Source organism: Saccopteryx bilineata, chromosome 5 (assembly GCF_036850765.1).
Source record: "Saccopteryx bilineata isolate mSacBil1 chromosome 5, mSacBil1_pri_phased_curated, whole genome shotgun sequence".
Classification (NCBI taxonomy): domain Eukaryota; kingdom Metazoa; phylum Chordata; class Mammalia; order Chiroptera; family Emballonuridae; genus Saccopteryx; species Saccopteryx bilineata.
This window is the reverse complement of record NC_089494.1, coordinates 191,545,289-191,565,897: the sequence shown is the minus strand read 5'-3', so window position 1 is coordinate 191,565,897 and position 20,609 is coordinate 191,545,289. Positions and strand designations below refer to the sequence as shown.

The following is a 20,609-nucleotide window of genomic DNA, read 5'->3' as shown; positions in this document are numbered from 1 at the left end:
TTGGCTGCGGGAGGGGAAGAGAGAGACAGAGAGGAAAGCGCGGCGGAGGGGTGGAGAAGCAAATGGGCGCTTCTCCTGTGTGCCCTGGCCGGGAATCGAACCCGGGTCCTCCGCACGCTAGGCCGACACTCTACCGCTGAGCCAACCGGCCAGGGCCAAATACCAATACTTTTAATTGAAGATTTAGCCAATGAAATTCAGCAATAAAAAAGTCACTAATAGGTGGGTTAGTTAAAGAATTCCCCCTCCCCCTCACTTATCTTAGTTCACGGCACCCCACACAAGTTAAATAATATCAAGATCAACAAGAGAAACCGACTGACAGATGAACAAATAAGTCACTAAGCAGGTAAGTTAAATAATTAGTTTTTGGTTTATTAAATACAGTTATATATTACAATTATACATTTTTGTTATTTAAACTATAAATATTGCAAAATTATGGGTTTTTTTTCTCAAAGTGACACACCACTCAAGTTATGCTCGGTTTTTTGGTGAATTTTGACACACCAAGCTCAAAAGATTGACCATCATTGCTTTAGGTTATACTTCCTTTGGAGAGCTTTATGAATTTTCCACAAATACATTAGATACTTCTTCTTTTTTTTTTTTTTTTTTTTAAATTATTCTTTGTATCATTTCTTTTTTTTTTTTTAAATTTTTATTTATTTATTCATTTTTTTTAGAGAGGAGAGAGAGAGGGAGAGAGAGAGAAAGAGAGAGAGAGAGAAGGGGGGAGGAGCTGGAAGCATCAACTCCCATATGTGCCTTGACCACGTAAGCCCAGGGTTTCGAACCGGCGACCTCAGCATTCCAGCTCGATGCTTTATCCACTGCACCACCACAGGTCAGGCAAGATACTTCTAAATTCTGTAACCAGAATATCAGTACTTTCTTTTCTTTGTCCACTTCTTAAATGTAAATTGCCTGTTTCCTTATATCTCATCCTCTCTGGACTCTAAGCATTGTAAGGTAGAGACTACAGTTGTACCTTGAGATACGAACAGACCAATGTATGAATTTTTTAAGATATGAGCTGCATCTTGGTCTGTATTTTTGTTCAAGATCCAAGCGAAATTCCAAGATACAAGTTGTGATTCGGGAAGCTGCCGCTAGTTGGCGTGTTGGTGCACAGGTCCAGTATCAGCAGTTTGATATGTGAGTTGACGGACTTACAAGCTCAGTTACAGAATAAATTAAATTTGTATCTCAAAGTACCACTGTATATCTCAAGGTACCACTGTAATCTACTTTATTCATGCTATTTCCTCAACATCTAAGCCCAGTAAATTACATGCTAGCTGCTGAATGTTACATGAATTAATTGATGTCTTATTTATTATAATTAATGATATGTCAAATAATAGGTCTCTACACCAATGTAAAAATTCCATAAAAATTAAAATATAAAAATATAATATGTAATAGGCCATAAAAAAGGAAGGAAATCTTACCTTTTGCAAGAGCATGGATGGACATGACAAGCATTTTGCTCAGTAAAATAGGCAGTCAGAGAAAGACAAAGTACCATAAGATTTCAGCTACATGTGGAACCTAATGAACAAAATGAAGTAACTAACAAAATAAAATCAGATTTATACCTAGGAGAGCAGGCTGACAGCTGTCAGAGGTGGCTGGGTGAGGGGAGTGGAGGGATTGTGCATAAAGGAACAAAAAAGAAAAACTCATGGACAAAAGCAACAGTGTGGTTGTGGTTGCTGGCGTGGGGAGGTAGAGGAGGGTATGGGGTGATAAATGATGATGCACAAAGACTTGACTTGGGGGAATGAACATACAATACAGTGTACAGATGATGTGTTGTAGAATTGGCACCTGAAACATGTATAATTATGTTAACCATTGCCACCACAATATTTTCAATTATGGAATATATGACATCATTCCATAAAGATTATAAAATAAAATATTAGGATATAAAACTAGGATATTGATTTGAATAACAATTTTAAGTTTTTAGCAGGAAGTATGCTTTATGCTGTGCTATATGGTTAGCCTTTTTATACCTCTTTGCATACTAGCCATGTAGAAATTATTTAACATCTGATTTATTAATGATATCATATGTATATTATGAGATTATTTTTGGTTCTTAACATTAAGAAAATTGACCTGCGGTCTGTTTTTATTTAGCTTAAAGTATAACCTCGGAACTAAAGTATTAACTCTTAACAATACCTGAGTGGTCCTTCAGTTAAACCTTTTTTTTTTGTTCAAATATGGCTTTAATCAAATGTAGTATTATTTTCTGAAGTTCTCTACAAAAAGTTAATTGAATTGTGTTCCTAATCACAAAATATCTGCATTCTTCTAAAATGAAAGGAAACTAGTAAATGTTAACTTTTAGAAGAAAAGGGTAAATGCAGACAAAGTTGAATGAATTACTTATTATCATTTCCTATTAAATATGTTTAGAGCTCTCATTTTTAAATACATGATTTAAAATGCATTATCAATATTACACATTAGAACAATGAACATAAATGACAAGGTCTATGTCTTGCTCATCGTCTAGTACTCACAAGCGCTCAATAGCATTTATTAAGAAAGGAGAACAAGTAACTTACAAATTTGGGAAACTGTTAATTCATTTATTTGAATAGATTAAAAATAATCCTGTTTCACGCTGTTATTTCAATATTTTTTCTTGATGCTTACTTCATACAGCTGTTAATAGAATATCTGATCAATAGAAAATTATTGTGTAGTGCTAAGAGTTGGATTCCTTATAGGAATTTTATCTACTAATTAATTCATTTAAACTCTCTGAAGTGCATTTTCTCATCTGAAAATGATAAAACAATTGTTTAGAAGAGATACTGCCTACCATCAACTCATCAAAAAAAATTTTTTAAACATATTAAAACCAAAGTACTCTATGTGAACCATGTATTTTTACCAAATTTTGTTTCATGTCTTCTATGTATCATAATGTTTAACAGAATTATAGTTAAAAGCAGAAAATTGGAGAGACACAGTACTAATAAAGAAATGCTCAAATACATCATGATATATCCTAAATATGTGATAATATATTTTCACTAAAACAAATAGGGAGAATTTATATTTGCTGCCCATGACATATAGTGAAATTAAGAGTACACTTGCATTTTATTTATTTATTTATTTATTTATTTATTTATTTATTTATATTTTTCTGAAGCTGGAAACGAGGAGAGACAGTCAGACAGACTCCCGCATGCGCCCGACCGGGATCCACCCGGCACTCCCACCAGGGGCGACGCTCTGCCCACCAGGGGGCGATGCTCTGCCCCTCTGGGGCGTCGCTCTGCCACGACCAGAGCCACTCTAGCGCCTGGGGCAGAGGTCAAGGAGCCATCCCCAGCGCCCGGGCCATCTTTGCTCCAATGGAGCCTTGGCTGCAGGAGGGGAAGAGAGAGACAGAGAGGAAGCAGGGGAGGGGGGTAGAGAAGCAAATGGGCGCTTCTCTTATGTGCCCTGGCTGGGAATCGAACCCAGGTCCCCCGCACGCCAGGCCGATGCTCTACCGCTGAGCCAACTGGCCAGGGCCTACACTTGCATTTTAATTTGCATTTCTGGAACTGCCTTTTGACCCAGCCATCCCACTTTTAGGAATGTATCCCAAGAATACCACATCACTGATTCAAAAGAAGAAATGCACCCCCATGTTTATGGCATTGTTCACAATAGCCAAGATCTGGAAACAGCCCAATGTCTGTCAGTAGACGAGTGGATTAAAAAGCAGTGGTACATATATACAATGGAATACTATGGGGCCATGAAAAAGGAAATCTCACCTTTTGCAACACATGGATGAACCTGAAAACTATTATGTTAAGTGAAATAAGCCAGGCAGAGAAATAAAAATATCATGTGACCTCACTCATTTGAGGAATCCGATGAACAATGTGAACTGAGGAATGGAATAGAGACAGAGGAGAGATCAAAGGGACCAGAGGGAAAGCGGACAGAGGGAAATGAGATGATAGGATGGAATAAACCTGGAGGGAAGGGGGGAGGGCTTTGTAGGGAGGGGATCAAGGGGAATGTTGAGGGGAACACAAGGGAGGGGGGATGCATTTGGGGGGACACTAGAATCTAAACACAATAAATTAAAATCAATAAAAAAAAAGCATAGACTTGGAACATTAGAAGCATAGATATCAAACTGTTCACAGTTATCTGTTACTTGAAAATAGGGGTAGAATGTTCAGGGGGAGTTTCTGCTTTACCTTTTATGCACTATTTTTAATTTTTAAATAATAAAATTGATTATTTTTTATTTAAGGATTCAGTGCACCTTTAAATAATATAAATACTGAATAAATTTAAAAATAACATAACAATTGGGGTTATTAATATATGGGTCTTTCTGGAGACCTACATTGTTCTCCTGGCTTTGTTCAAGGAGAGAGCTCACAAATGAGCTCCCAGCCAGCTGCTAAAAGTAATCCTCAAAGGACCGGAAGTAGAGGACAGTGGAGAATTTACAAACAGAAGTTCCTGGAAGCATGTGAGTTGTTTGGGAGAACTTATGTTTCTGTAAGGAAATGACAAATTTACTTTTTTAGCACCTTGGTAAAGGATTTGAGCTATTATCATATCTGGTTACTAATAAAGATAGATATTTGGTAAGTAGAATATGATGCTGTTTATGCTACCAATCTCTTTAGCACCCAGGAGAATAAGGAGGACAGCACCTTGAGTTAGCAAAGATGAGAAGAAAGCCAATTCCTAATTAAATATTTCCTTGAATCTGGCAGTAATAAGAATGTTCTAAAAACTGCTAAACACTTTGGTTATATCAAGGACTTTTATATTTCCTTTTTTATTATGCCAAATATGTGCTGCCAAGTTAAGTAATCACTGTTTTCCCAGTAGGAATTTGCTGAAAATTATGCTAAACAAAACAAAACAAACAAAAAAAAGGATCCAGATTTTTCCCCTTTGAGGTCTTAATTTTAACAAAAGTGAAATAATTTAGAAAACATGTTTTAAAAGCTTTGCTTAGTAGCATTTATAGAGGGACACTTTTTGATATAAGACACAGACCCCAGTAACTTTCCAAGAGAAGACTTATGCTGACAGTTTTCATATTAGATACATAGTAGTAGAAACATAAAAAATATGTAGGTATATTATATATCCATAAATATTATTCAGACATATTTTTACAGTCAATGACTTCTACTTACCTTCTATTAAAATATTCAGCTACTTTTATTTGTATAAGGTCTACCGGAAAGTTCTGTCCATTTCTATCACAAGTTTCAACATGTAAGCACATGTTTATTTGGCGCATGTGTGCCCCTCTATTTTTATCACTTAATGTATACATACTGATGTAGCAAATTAACTAAAACAAAGTTGATTCACATTAGTCTTATGTGTGAAGCCATAGTGTACCCATGGCTACTGATAAAGTTCATTTATGACACTGTAATTTTTACGAATTTCAACAAGGAAGAAATGCTACAGAAGCATGTCTGTTGTGTCCACCATATTCCCCAGACTTAGCACCCTCTGACTATCACTTGTTTTTGTCCTTACAAAATTTTTTGAAGGACAAAAAAATTCAAAAATGAAGAAGATATCAAACAAGCACTGGTTCAATTTTTCGCATCAAAAGATAAAACATTTTTCAAAAATGGGATATACAAATTGCCCTCACGCTGCCAAGAAATCATTAATAATAATGGAAATTATATTATTTAATAAAGTTTATTGATGGTAAGAAAAATTTGTGTTTTGTTTTATTCCAAAAACGGACAGAACTTTCCAGTAGACCTCTGCAATTGAATATTTAAAGCTCATTATTTTGACCATCAGTTATTGCTGTTTCTGATTCACTTCCCAGGAGAACATGCTTAATATGAGATTATATTCATCCCAATTTCAAATAAAACTTCCATTTTAATTTCACCTTTGTAAATATCAAAATGATTTGAACATAAGAAAAAAGGTATTTAAAAATATGTATATGCAAAGTATCTTTGTTATTTTTGAAAATTACATACTTTTACCTAAAAAATTTAGTAGTAATCAAATTTACTAATTATTGTCAAATTTATATTTTGATTGATAATAATGATCACTGGCTTAAGCAAGATATTGTTTTAAAAGTATATCAATACAGATGAATGAAATATAAATTTATTTTTAAGAATTTTAATTACAAACATCTTAGATTTCATAGCAAAAACGTAGTTTACACAGCATTTTACTTAGGACAGCAAATTATTTTACATTATAGTAAAAATTTAAACATCCAAATGTATTTTCTATTTTATTTTATTTATTTTATTTTATTTTATTCAGTGAGAGAAGGGGAGGCAGAGACAGACTCCTCCTTGTGCCCACCAGGAAAGCCCACTAGGCAGTGATGCTCTGCTCATATGGGGCATTTCTCTGTTGCTCAGCAACCAAGCTCTGCTTAGCACCTGAGGTAGAGGCCATGGAATCATTCTCAGCCCTTGGCTAATTTGCCCCAACTGAGCCATGGCTGCAGGAGGAGAGATAAAAAAGGAGAGAGATAACCAAGAGGAGAAGAGGTGGAGAAGCAGATGGGCACTTCCCCTGTGTCCTCTGACCAGGAATCCAGCCCAGGACATCTACACACTGGCTGATGCTCTACCCTTGAGCCAATCGGCCAGGACCCAAATGTGTTTTCATTTGGTCATTTCAGGACCCACTGGTAGTCATAATATGCACAGTAGTCAATTCTCAAATCTTTTAAGTGGTACATATGCAATTAAATGTAAACAGAACAAATATAACAAAAGTAACAACAAAAAACCAACATTTACTATGCCAAGATCTTAAATCATTCTTCAGGAGGGGAAAAGTAAGATATTTTGCTATAGTTTCCACTATTCCTATAAAGGTAGATAGGCACACATATGTGAAAACTTCCACAAGTAAGTTAATTAAGCTAAGTGATAGAAATAAAACATTAACTTTTTAAGAAAAATAGAAAGCAGATGAGAGTTTATACTGTTGGCCCTTTTATATAAGGGCCAACAGAACTTTGTTGGCCCTTATATAAAAAATTAAGTATTTCCTAAAAGTATAGATAAAAGAACAAGAACAATGGATTGTAGAAATCAGATCTTATAAACAGCAGATACATACTTACAAAAATCTAAGTTATCAAGTGGCAAATTATATCTAAATGTTGTATATAGCTATATATAAATGAATATACATTAATATATATTTCTTAATTCAGTGAGAGGAGGGGCTGCAGAGACAGACTTCCACATGCGTCCTGACAGGCATCCACCAGGCAAGCCTACTAAGGGGTGATGCTCAGCTCATCCAGGCATTGCTCTGTTGCTCCAACTGAGCTCTTCTTAGCACCTGAAGTGGAGGCCATGAGACCATCCTCAGTGCCTGGGGCCAACTTGCTCCAATTGACCCATGGCTTCAGGAGGAGAATCAGAGAAAATGAGAGAGAGAAAAACTGATAGGGGTTGGGGTGGAGAAGCAGATGGCCATTTCTCCTGTATGCCCTCATCAGATTCAAATTTTGGACATCCATACACCAGCCCGACACTCTGCCACCGAGCCAACTGGCCAGGGCCAAGAATTTCAATAAGAGAAAATAGAAGACTGCATTTAGAGCAAGGAAAGCAAACCTGTAGTCACAAAAAAGAGAGGTTTGTATGACTACTGTGTGTTAAGTTTTAGGCTGTGAGCTAGAGATATAAACATGAATAGACCATAGGGAATTGTGGTAGAGAAAAATATGTAAGCAAACTTCCACAGCCCACAATATAACAATTATTAGAACCAACTTTTATTCAGGAATGAATATCAAATACAATTTTAACTTAGAAATTAACTACATGTGTAAAAAATTGCTTTTTATATTGGTTGATGTTTTTTAGAGAGAACGAGAAGGATTTATGTTGTTGTTCCACTTAGTTGTGCATTCATTGGTCACTTTGTATGAATGTGCCCTGACAGAGGATTGAACCTGCAACCTTGGTGTTTGGGACAATGTTCTAATCAACTGAGCTAATCGGCCAAGGCCATATATATATTTTTAAATAAGGGAGGGCATAAATACAATTTATCTAGTTAATTGTGAATTTTTTAAAAAATATTTATTATATTGATTTTAGAGAGGAAGAGGGAAAGAGAGAGAGAAACATCAATCTGTTCCTGTATGAGTCCTAACCCGGGGTCAAGCTGGCAATATCTGTGCTTCCGGACAATGCTCTAACCAACTGAGCTATCCAGCCAGGGCTATGAAATTCTTATTGTATCTAGGAACACTAGGAATACTACAGAAGAATCTACTGGAAGCATTGGAATTTCAATTATATTTAGTATTTTTAGTCTGCTAGTTAAATAATAGTTCATTTTACTGAATTTTTATTGATGTCATTACTGGGATTTTGAATGATAATAGAAAACTGAAATTTAAATTGCACATTTTTAAAGAAGTCTCAAGCTTAAACACTTTTATTTAAACTTCTGTTATGTAGCCCTGGCTGTGTAAATCAGTGGCAGAGCATCGGCCGATGTGTGAATGTCCCTGGTTCAATTCCCAGTCAGAACACATAGGAGAAGCGACCATCTACTTCTCCAGCCCTGTTCCTTCCCTCTTCTCTTTCTCTCTCTTTCCCTTCCACAACCATGGTTCGAGCAACTTGGCCCTGGACAGCCTTACCTCAGGTGCTGAAATAACTCGGTTGCCAAGCAACAGAGCAGAGGCCCCAGATGGGCAGAGCACAGAGGCGGATTAAACAGCGGGCGCACTGGTTGCCCGACCTGGGCCCCGACTTCTGAAGGGCTCCTCAAAACCCCAACTTTACACTTTTTTCTAATGACACCAAGTTTGGTTTCATATATGCAATTTTAACAGTAATAGTACATAATATTTTTTATTTATTTTAAAATATTGTTAACATGTATTTTTATTTTCCCTCTCTCTTTTTTTTTTAAAGGGCCCAGTATTTTCTTCTCCACCCAGGGCCTCAACCGACCTTAATCCACCTCTGGCAGAGCATCACCTGATAGGGGGCTTGCCAGGTGGGTCCCCATCAGGTCACATGCAGAAGTCTGTCTCTCTGCTTTCCCACCTACCCACCTCTCACTTAATAAAAATAAATAAGTAAATTCTATTATGTGATTAATTATATTCATTCCCATTTATTAACAAATATAAGTAAAAGCGTTTACCCTCTTTCAATAAGAACTTGTTGTATTAGATATGATGCATGTCTACTGGTTTAAAAGTATGCATTGTATATGCTCTGTTATTCTCTTGCTATAGTTATGAAAGGCCTCTTTCCCATAATAATCTAGATTTACAAATTTTAAAATTTCAAGGAGACATAGCAGAAGATTTAAGAGATTATTCTAGAGTTGGCATCCATGGTGTATGAAAGTAAACTAAAATTACTGAGTGACTAATACATACCTTGGATTTGTATATCATATATTGTTCATAACTGTGTATTAACCATTATCTTGCAACCAGAATAATTGAGGTATAGAGCAAGGATTTTTATAGGAATCAGGAAACTTCAGAGAATGGAGAGTTAGGGGATTTTGAGATTCTTTTTTTTTTTTTTTTTTTTTTCATTTTTCTGAAGCTGGAAACAGGGAGAGACAGTCAGACAGACTCCCGCATGCGCCCGACCGGGATCCACCCGGCACGCCCACCAGGGGCGGTGCTCTGCCCCCCAGGGATCGATGCTCTGCCCATCCTGGGCGTCGCCATATTGCGACCAGAGCCACTCTAGCGCCTGAGGCAGAGGCCACAGAGCCATGCCCAGCGCCCGGGCCATCTTTGCTCCAATGGAGCCTTGGCTGTGGGAGGGGAAGAGAGAGACAGAGAGGAAAGCGCGGCGGAGGGGTGGAGAAGCAAATGGGCGCTTCTCCTATGTGCCCTGGCCGGGAATCGAACCCGGGTCCTCCGCACACTAGGCCGACGCTCTACCACTGAGCCAACCGGCCAGGGCCGATTTTGAGATTCTAAACATATCAACAGATGATTATGATTCTATTACCAATCATATTGCTACTAGAATAAATTGGCCTAATTTACTTTTCTTTTTTAAAAATATTACATTGATGGGTATACTTTTGTTTTTTTAGTACTCACTAAAAATGTTTTCAAGCGTTTTATTTTAACTGAATATTGATTTTAGCAATAGTGTAGTTTAAGGCAGGGTCAGAAGCAACTACTTATAATAAATAGTGCTATTGATTTTGTACACATTTTCTCAAGACATTGCTCCTCAGTTTCGACAATAGAATTTTACTTATTTTAAAATGGTTATATTGACATTGTCTTTAAATAAATAATTCATACAAAATCAAGTGTAGCAAAGAAATCCTACTATATTTTTATGTACTTTCTGTACTGACATTCTCTTTCAATATTTTTTTTTTTTTTTTACAGAGGCAGAGATAGACAGGGACAGACAGACAGGAACAGAGAGAGATGAGAAGCATCAATCATCAGTTTCTCGTTGTGCGTTGCGACTTCTTAGTTGTTCATTGATTGCTTTCTCACATGTGCCCTGACCGTGGGCCTTCAGCAGACCGAGTAACCCCTTGCTGGAGCCAGCGACCTTGGGTCCAAGCTGGCGAGCTCTTTGCTCAAGCCAGATGAGCCCGTGCGGGACCTCGGAGTCTCGAACCTGGGTACTTCCGCATCCCAGTCCGACGCTCTATCCACTGCGCCACCGCCTGGTCAGGCTCTCTTTCAATATTTTCTCAACATCAAGGTTATTCAAAAAGTTCCAACCAGTCCAAACATTTTCTGCTATATACAGTTATAATGAAAAAAAAGACATTTAAGGCATTTACACGTTGGTATTTATTCTTACTGATCATTTTTCTTAAACATTCTTTGCTATATACTTTTTTTTTTTAGTTTATGTGTTTACATAGATTCTAGTGTATACTTTTTAATTTTTCAACTATAAGTATAGTGTCTTAGCTATGTCAGTCAGGGTTTCTGAAGGGTGAAAAGGGTACACAAATTGGGTAAGTTGGGAAGGGATTATTAGGGACTATTGCAAAGGCATGGGTAAAATGTGGGAAGGTCACAGGGTTTATTGCATTATTAAGGCTGCTACCTTTATTAGGTCTGAAAAGACAAGTGGAAAAAGAAGTTAACCTTCATTAGGAAGAAGAAAGTTTGAGCAGAAAGCAAGCTTGAGGAAAATTTTCATCTTAGTGAGGCATATGCATCTAATTGGACAGAATGCCTGGGAAGGAGCCAGGGGAATCCAGCTTTGCCATCCCCTTCCTTCTCCCCCTTGGCTAAACCTAGCAGGTAGCCAGTGGGTAAAGGAGTTTGCTGATGTGGCGTAGGCAGGCTAATCCACCAGAGCAGATACCAGGCCATGGAGTATGGGAAGAGATCTGGAAGAGCAATGGGAAAACAGCTGATACAGTCGCTGTGCCCACTTCTATGTTTTCTCAATATTCTGCGTTTTTTCGTGACTTTTGATAAACATCACCTGTCTTTGTTGCCTTAACTGAGGAGGAAACTTCAGGATATATTTACCAGCATTTCAATGGGGCAGCCCCGCAGGGGGATATCTAAGGTTATATGAGATCTTGCAGTTCTTCCAGAAACACTCTTAAAATAGAGTTCATCATGGTCCCCAAGGAAAGACTGTGTATAAGGCTTGGATTCCAGGAAGGATTCTGGTAACTAACTGCCCTGAAGATCATGAAAGATTTATGACTGGAGAAAAACCATTTAGATTAACTAATAACTCTTAATAAAGAGTGTAGTCATTAATGATAAATTATAATCAAAGAAAGGTGTCAGCAGAAATAACAATCTTACAATTTCTTGATGTTTTGGTGACTCTATTCACTTTCTGAGCAGTGGGCATTTTCTATGTAAATGCAGGGAAGCTTTGCATTATGATACATAAGATCATGTTGTTGGTGTCATATAATCTATGGTGCCACCCTAGCTTTTTTTATTGACAAGGTCTTGTGACCACTGGCAAGTCAATTTTTCCTGCAGAGCTTCAGTGTGCTCATAGATAAACGTAGATCATATTTATATCTCCTCTTTGGGCTGTTGAGATTACATGAGGTAAAATGCAAATAAGCCACACAGCATACTGTCTGGCATATACTAAAGTCTTTATGAGCATTGGTTATTATTTTAAAATAAAATGGAGCAATTTGGTTTTATTAGGCAGCAGACTGCCTCAGCAACAACTGTCATATCTAAAATCAAAGAAAGAGGATGCATTTATTTCACTTTTAGTCAGGATGTCAAAAGCTTTCCAAGATACCCTCCAAGCAGATTTACACTTCAGTTTTATGACAAGAACAGGATCATCTGACCCTCCTACCTATAACCAAGGCAAGAAAATCAAGGTACAAAATTGTCATATCTACACTACAGCAATCATGACTTATTCATCATGTAGTATCTGGATATTAAGTATAAATGAATAAAAAGTAGGGATTCAATTAGCAATAATGAAGAGCAGAATAGCACGTTAGCATTTTTCTCTGTCATTTTTTTTCTTTCTTGGAAGGATGATCTAGCAAACTATGATGATGTTTCTTTCACAATGTGGCAAAGTATTTATATATCACTTAACATTGTTTCTTATATTCTCAAGTACAGATACTTTAAAAGTATTTAGTACATATACTTAATATATGATTATATATTATGTGATATATAATATATAACATGTGATATAGTGTTAAAACTTATGAAAAAGATGGAATTTAGTTTAAACTTTAAAGTATCTAGTTTACAATTTTTTTCATTTTGAGATGTTTTTATTTCTGTTCCTTTTCAAGCATAATTCCAATTGTTATTTAAAACAATGGTAATATTCAGTTCATTTGCTATTATATAGCAAATGAAGATGCATTTAAAAAGATTATAACTTCTACATTTTTGCCACTGAAATAGGCTTGAATTGAAAAAAGTCTTCTAGAGACTAATGATTATTTTAAGAAAAATATTTGTCAACAATTCAGAGAATTTGCTACAGTGTCTTTCTCTGGCATGTTTGAATGGCAATCAATGAATGAGACAATCTAAAATATTATCTATACAAGTAGTATTATTATGTAACCTTGCATTTGTAATGGACACATTTACTAAAAATTAAATAAAATTAACACATAATTTATCAAAATTATTGTAAATAAATTTCAGGACATCACCTCACTTTTGGACTCACCTGTTTCCTACCTAGCCTACTTTACTAATATAATGTAAACTCTCTGGTGAGACACCCTCATGACCTTCTCTAAACTTAATTATCTCCCAGTGGCCCCTTTTCCAAATAAAATTTGAGGTTAGGGCTTTAACATACAAATTCAATTTCTAGCAAGTATCTACCACATACTTGGACCTCTGCTGGGAGTTTTACTGGCAAGATCTCTGTTTAAAAGATAGATCACATTACCTTCAGATAACTCAAATTGTGAAATAATTTATCAAGTGTAATATATGATGGAAATAGCTGTGCAACAATATAAAATGGTGTCAAAGTGGGTGAACACTTTTCATAGTAAACAGGGGGCTGCTGCCACTTAGAATGATTCTTACTGTATAGTCATGAAAGCTAAGCATTACTCAATTTTTGGTCTTTAAAGAGAAACTGAATATGTGGATTTTTATGAAATATCCCTCTATTGAATGCCTGCAATTGAATGTGTTTTTTAACAAATTAAATAAAAACCAAAATAAAGAATAAAAAGAAAGGAAAAGAAAACAAACCATTTTGCCCTGGCTGTTTGGCTCAGCAGTAGAGCATCACCTGGTATGTGGAAGTCCTGGGTCAATTCTTTATCAAGGCACACAGGAGAAGTGACCTTCTACTTGTCAACTCCTCCCCCTTATCTCTTTCTCTCTCTCTCTCTCTCTTTCTCTCTCTCCACCCCCTCTCTCTCCCCCTCTCCCTCTCCCTCTCCCTCTCCCTCTCCCTCTCCCTCTCCCTCTCCCTCTCCCTCTCCCTCTCCCTCTCCCTCTCCCTCTCCCTCTCCCTCTCACCTTCCACAGCCATGGCTCATTGGAGTGAGTTGGCCCCAGGTGCTGAGGATTCCACCATGGCCTTTGCTCAGGCGCTAAGGTGGCTCAGTTGCTGAACAATAAGCAAGGGCCCCGGATGGGCAAAGCATCAATCCCTAGTGGGCCTGGGTGGATCCTGGTCAAGGTGTGTGCGGAAGTCTGTCTACTTCCTGCCTCTCAATAAGAAAGAAAGAAAGAATGAAAAAATTTTAAAAAACCCAACAAAGCAAAATCAAATACAGCCCAAGGTCTGCCAGTGTAGGGTCTACTCAAAGAGATTTTATAGTGTATTTGCTCCCACCTAGCTACTGAGAGGCAAAGCAGGATTCTGGCTTTGGTTGGCCTGGGCCCACTGCACTGCTTTGTTTTTGCTTCTTTCACACTGTCTTCTAAGCATCAAACCTGGTTAAACATCATTATTTGATTTCTATATTTTTATTTCTAAGCAACTAAAGCTCTCTAGATAAAGTTATGAAATTAAACTGAATGCTGTCCAAAGTTAGCTGCACCCCTTGTATTAATCACTTTTTACCTTAACAATATTTCTGTAGGTTCTAATTCCCTAGATCAGGGGTCCCCAAACTTTTTACACAGGGGGCCAGTTCACTGTTCCTCAGACCGTTGGAGGGCCAGACTATAAAAAAAAACTATGAACAAATCCCTATGCACACTGCACATATCTTATTTTAAAGTAAAAAAACAAAACGGGAACAAATACAATATTTAAAATAAAGAACAAGTAAATTTAAATCAACAAACTGACCAGTATTTCAATGAGAACTATGCTCCTCTCACTGACCACCGATGAAAGAGGTGCCCCTTCCGGAAGTGCGGCGGGGGCCGGATAAATGGCCTTAGGGGGCCTCATGCGGCCTGCGGGCCCGTAGTTTGGGGACCCCTGCCCTAGATGGTGAATAACTCTTTGGAGATGTTGTAGGGAGTGATTTGGAAATCACCTTTGAAATAGAACAGAAGAAGGCAGATCGGATAAAGGGAGTAGACCTGCAATTCAGTTTCAACAAAGGCCTCAGCTGACCCCATTGGGAACTCTGAAACTAGGATGGCAGATTGGATTGAGGGGTTTTGGCCTTTATACTATACCTGCTTTGACCCGTAATTGGATCTGGGGGCCCTAGCGATCTCTCCTTAGCTGATTTTGTCAAAGACTGACAGCTAAAGTTGGTTGTTGTTTGTTTTGGTTTTTTTTTGCCAGCAGCACTCTTTCACTGTTATAGTAAAAGCCCGTAATAATACATGCTAGCATAATAAGATTTTGGATATAACTGGTGATTTGCTGGACCTCTGTTCTCAAACAGAAAGGCTATGTTTTGTGTCATCTAGGGGAAAACACAACGGGGCAGTACATGGCCACCCTCTCTCTGGAAACCAGGAGACCCTCTCTCAGGAAGCCAGACTATTTGCTAGCTCTAAATACTCGAGATTAAATTGAAGCAATGGATAACAAATAATCAGAGTTTCTGAAATTTTTATTATTTTTTTTCTGAAGCTGGAAACGGGGAGAGACAGTGAGACAGACTCCCGCATGCGCCCGACCAGGATCCACCCGGCACGCCCACCAGGGGCGAAGCTCTGCCCAGCAGGGGGCGATGCTCTGCCCCTCCGGGGCGTTGCTCTGCGGCGACCAGAGCTACTCTAGTGCCTGGGGCAGAGGCCAAGGAGCCATCCCCAGCGCCTGGGCCATCTTTGCTCCAATGGAGCCTTGGCTGCGGGAGGGGAAGAGAGAGACAGAGAGGAAGGGGGGGGGAAGCAAATGGGTGCTTCTCCTATGTGCCCTGGCCGGGAATCGAACCCGGGTCCCCCTCACGCCAGGCCGACGCTCTACTGCTGAGCCAACCGACCAGGGCCAGAGTTTCTGAATTTTGGTTACTATTGGAAATGCCATCCAGACACAGGACTCAGATTTGCCCCATCAGTACTTAATTGGGACTGTACAACTTTACCAAGTGGGTCCAAATTGCTCAGTCCAGACAGAGATGGACCCTGAAAGGCGAGCTGCACTGTTTATTGACACTTTGTTTGTTATCCATATTACACTGCTCAGTATAAAAATGATGTGCTTGATCTACATCAATGTCATCTTCATGGGCCCTTAATGGCACTTTGTAGGGATTTTAAACTTTCAATTAAATGTGTGATTTATTAGAAATTTTTCACCTAATATTCATTCTCCTTATTAATCTGAAATGCCTTTCTAATATAACTTTGCTAGTTAATACTTTTTTCTTGAACAATAGTATTAATAATGCTATTCTAAATTTCCAACTACTTTATTAATAAGTTGATATTCTTTTTAACAAGGTGATTCTTTTTTACTATAACTTATTCAATGACTGAAAACGTTATTAATCTGGTTTGTGTATAGCTGTTTAAAATGATTCCTGGTTGTTTAAAAAGCCTGAAGAAACATGAAATGAGGCTTAGCTCAAATCATCTGGCAGGTGATTTTATCCATAATCAGGAATTGGTCAGTTGCTTATTTTAATCAAAATACGTTAATTCACTTAGTATTAAACTGTTCTCACTGGGTATTTGTTCTCATTTATGATTTTATCATGTTGATATACAAATAAAGTCTGTTTCAGAAACCCATGGCAATGGGCTTTCACAAAATACTATACAATATATATGTTTTGACTCACCTTTCATAGATCTGTCCAGAAACACAAGATACATGTCATTATTGTTTGCGCTATTCTAACTCTTACCTCACCTCTGTAAGGTAATTTTTATTCTACACAACTCTTAGTGACTTTCTGAAATTATTATTTTAAAAGCTACTCACCAAGACGCAGTCTGAAAAGGAAATAGCTCATTTATGATTCTTTCACTGGTTTATGGAGCTGTGGCGCCTTAGACAGTACCGCAAATCTTCATGATGTCTTAAGTGTTAACTTTAATGTTTTTATCTTTAATCTAGCTGAAAGGTGTGTAAAATCTCCTATAGTCAAATAGCTCCCTCTTGGCTGAACATTAAAACTTTGGATTAAAGCACATTATTCCAATAGGTATAATTCATAACTATGTCTAGTAATTTATTTTGAGTCTATATTTCCAGATTCTACAATAAGAAAGAGGAATTGAATCCTCCCCCCTAGAGTGTATATGAAGCCATGTGTTAGTTTTACAAAGAGTGCCTTAGAATCTAAACTGGGTTACCCTGCTATTTGCAATAGTATAGCCATTGAATTAAGTTTATCAGGTAACCTGTAGCCACAAACAGCAGGAGGGCAGTTACAAGTTCATGTCTGCCTTTTAAAATATTTTTCTATTTATCCAAGTCATTATAGGACTTTAATTTTACTTTATTATTGCACCATTGGAAATGGTTTTAAAATGACAATAAACCACTAAACATGAGGAAAGACTTGCCTGTGAAGATGAATTTAAAACACACTGTGCAGGTACTATTGTCATTGCTAATTACTGACTTATTCTCTGGTTGGTTGTTATCAGATTGGTTTAATATTCATCCCTTCCAAAAAAAGTTATTCTGAATACTTCATATGTTAAACAGAATTAAAAATCAAATGTAAACACACGGTAAAGCATACTTTAATGTTATAACTTCTATTCAAAAAATTAAAAAAAGTGTTTGCCTCCCTTTCTTGAAATAGAAAATAAGGAAAGTAAAATTCATAAAATATATATATATTTAAAAGGAAAAAATCAATATTTATTTTGATTTATTATTTTTTCAGGTATACAACATAGTGAATAGACATTTATATAAAGATAATTTTTAAATTTGAAAGAGATTGATAAATTTATTCAATTAAGGATAAGAGGTGTCCTTATAATATTTACACAACAATTATATTTGATGTCACATTATAAAAACAAATATTGTTGAATGTCATGTTCTTTTAACTTTCTTTGAAAGTTTATTATTTATTAAAATTGTTGGTAAGTTTTATCATTTTGCAATATTAAAAGGTAAATCAATACTTATATTGATTAAAGATTATTCATTTACCCATAGTTAACAAGTGACAAATAAAGCACCAGCTCCAAATCTTTTGGCACCAGAATACATTTTAGACCTTATCAATTCATAGTTCATAATGACACCTAATTCTATTTCGTATTTACTTGTCTTTATGTATCTCTTGGATATTGTCTTATTATAAAGATTCTTTATAAGCATTTTTTTTTTTGCTGATACCACTTAAGGCTATGATGTGAATGAAGAATAAAGGTTTTGACAAAACAAAAATAAAATATTAGCAGAACAAAAGTTTATAGTCTATAATATTAACTAAATAATTTTGTTCAAAGTACAGCGACATAAATAAAATATGTAAAACGGAGTGAAAAGCTAATTGAGTAAAGTTTTCTTTAGTTAAGAAAATAAATAACATCTTTACTATTCAAAATGACTTATATTTTTGAAATATAAAACTAAATAAACATGGAAGGTTAAATTTTATACATGCAAAGTTACAAGTTTACCATTGTTCAAATTATGTTACTTTACTAATAAAACAGGTATTTAAAGAGTATTTTCATGGTCTTTGTTTGCTTGTGTTATTGCTGGCCTAGCAGCTCTGCTAATAATATTCTTGCAATAAGCACAGTCATTTTGAGCAATGCAGAGGTAAAAGCTCTCCAAAATGTTTTCTCATCTAGCAATTTTTTTTCCTGTGGGAGCAATTATTCTACAAAATGACAAAGTGGCAAGGGCAGAAATCTAGTTACCAAGGGCATAACATCACTTTTTTATTTCATAGTTGAGATTCTTGATCTCATTAATAGCTTGAAATTGCATGACAAGCTTTTCCATTTAGACAATTAACATATTAATCTACTTTATGTGGTATCCATCTGTTCATATATAATTTTTCAGAAAGACTATCCATACTTTCTTGCACTCATGTCTCATAACTATTTTCAAAAGCAATATGTAATTACTAGATGGTATAAAATGCTAATATACAGCACCTGGGGGGATTTATTGGCTTTTGGAGATAAAAATTACAGGTAAGTCTTTAAATTATAGGGGTACTATTAGAGTAATTCACTTTCAACTCAGCTCATGCTTGAGATTTTTGTGCAATTTGAAAAATCAAGGCTTTTGGGGGAACTGGAGGGTAATTTTATTCATAGGGCAGGAGGATTTTCAAAGAAAAGATGAGTAAAGTCATATAGTTCTGTAAATTTTATTATTACACAGGTTTTCTCTTTCCTTTTCCTGTAAGAGTAAAAATGCATACTTAAGAGTGAGGGTATTTGGCTCAGCGGTAGAGCGTCGGCCTAGCGTGCGGAGGACCCGGGTTCGATTCCCGGCCAGGGCACATAGGAGAAGCGCCCATTTGCTTCTCCACCCCTCCACTGCGCCTTCCTCTCTGTCTCTCTCTTCCCCTCCCGCAGCCAAGGCTCCATTGGAGCAAGGATGGCCCGGGCGCTGGGGACAGCTCTGTGGCCTCTGCCCCAGGCGCTAGAGTGGCTCTGGTCGCAACATGGCGACACCCAGGAGGGTCGCAACATGGCGACACCCAGGATGGGCAGAGCATCGCCCCCTGGTGGGCAGAGCGTCGCCCCCTGGTGGGCGTGCCGGGTGGATCTCGGTCGGGCGCATGCGGGAGTCTGTCTGACTGTCTCTCCCTGTTTCCAGCTTCAGAAAAAAAAAAAAAAAAAAAGAGTGAGGGTAAATAAAAGTGAAGATAAAGTTCACAGCAATTTAAAAAAAATAATTTTTATATAGGGAATAAAATCAGGTTTGTTTGATTTTCCAGCACTTTGATTTCCTGTTTTTTGGAGTGCATAGGGTAGCTGAGTTATACCATTTTGCAAAATATAAAAATATATATAAATATGCTCACACAGTTGTGCCACTGAATATGTAAATTAAATCAACTGTGTAATTGAATACCTCAGATCAATTCCAGTTTATCCTGCTTACTATGTAACTCCAGTAACACTATTTATTCTTTCCATACCTTGGTTTCTTCAGATGTAAAATGTGAAGTGTTGTAAACCAGGGAAACTCACTTAAGCCTTGGTGGGCATAAGCCAAGACCTACCTTTTTTTGAGAATGTTCAAAGTTTGAACACAGATCTTATTAATACTGTCCTTTATAAGGCTCCTAAATAAACACTTCTGAACTCCTTTGTTACAAATTATATCAAAGATAGTCAAGAGCAAAGACATAGATACTTGCTAAAAATTAAATTTCTTTCTACATATATAGCATCTATTAGAGGGAAAACTGTTCACATGTATTTATTTCATTTGATTAAAAATAAAAAAAAGTTTACTAAAATGTCTAGTTTAACAGAATCTTCAAGAAGGCAGTTCTGATTATGTACTTTATTTCCTAAGGCCTAACTAAAAAGACTTTTCATTTAAACTTTTGCACTGAAAATAATTCCAAAATATTTTAGTTATTTTCTAACCTTCAAAAATCTACTATAATATTTTATACAATAAATTGCATAATATTTTCACCCAAAATTCTTGATTCAAGCAGCTATAAAATGTGAAACAAAAATGAGTTGGTAAATATATAGTAGCAAAGTTAATCTATAATACTATATTACAGATCTTTAGTATATCAAAATT

The 20,609-nt window shown here is 36.7% G+C and overlaps 1 protein-coding gene and 1 non-coding gene across 4 annotated transcripts in view; one reads left to right on the top strand and one right to left on the bottom strand.

Moving 5' to 3' along the window:
- Positions 1 to 20,609, top strand: part of CCSER1 (coiled-coil serine rich protein 1) — a 1,472,832-nt gene that overhangs the window by 434,418 nt on the left and 1,017,805 nt on the right. The gene's annotated exons all lie outside the window — the stretch shown is intronic.
- Positions 9,899 to 9,974, bottom strand: TRNAT-AGU (transfer RNA threonine (anticodon AGU)). Its single transcript has one exon. It is a non-coding gene; the product is annotated as a tRNA-Thr (tRNA).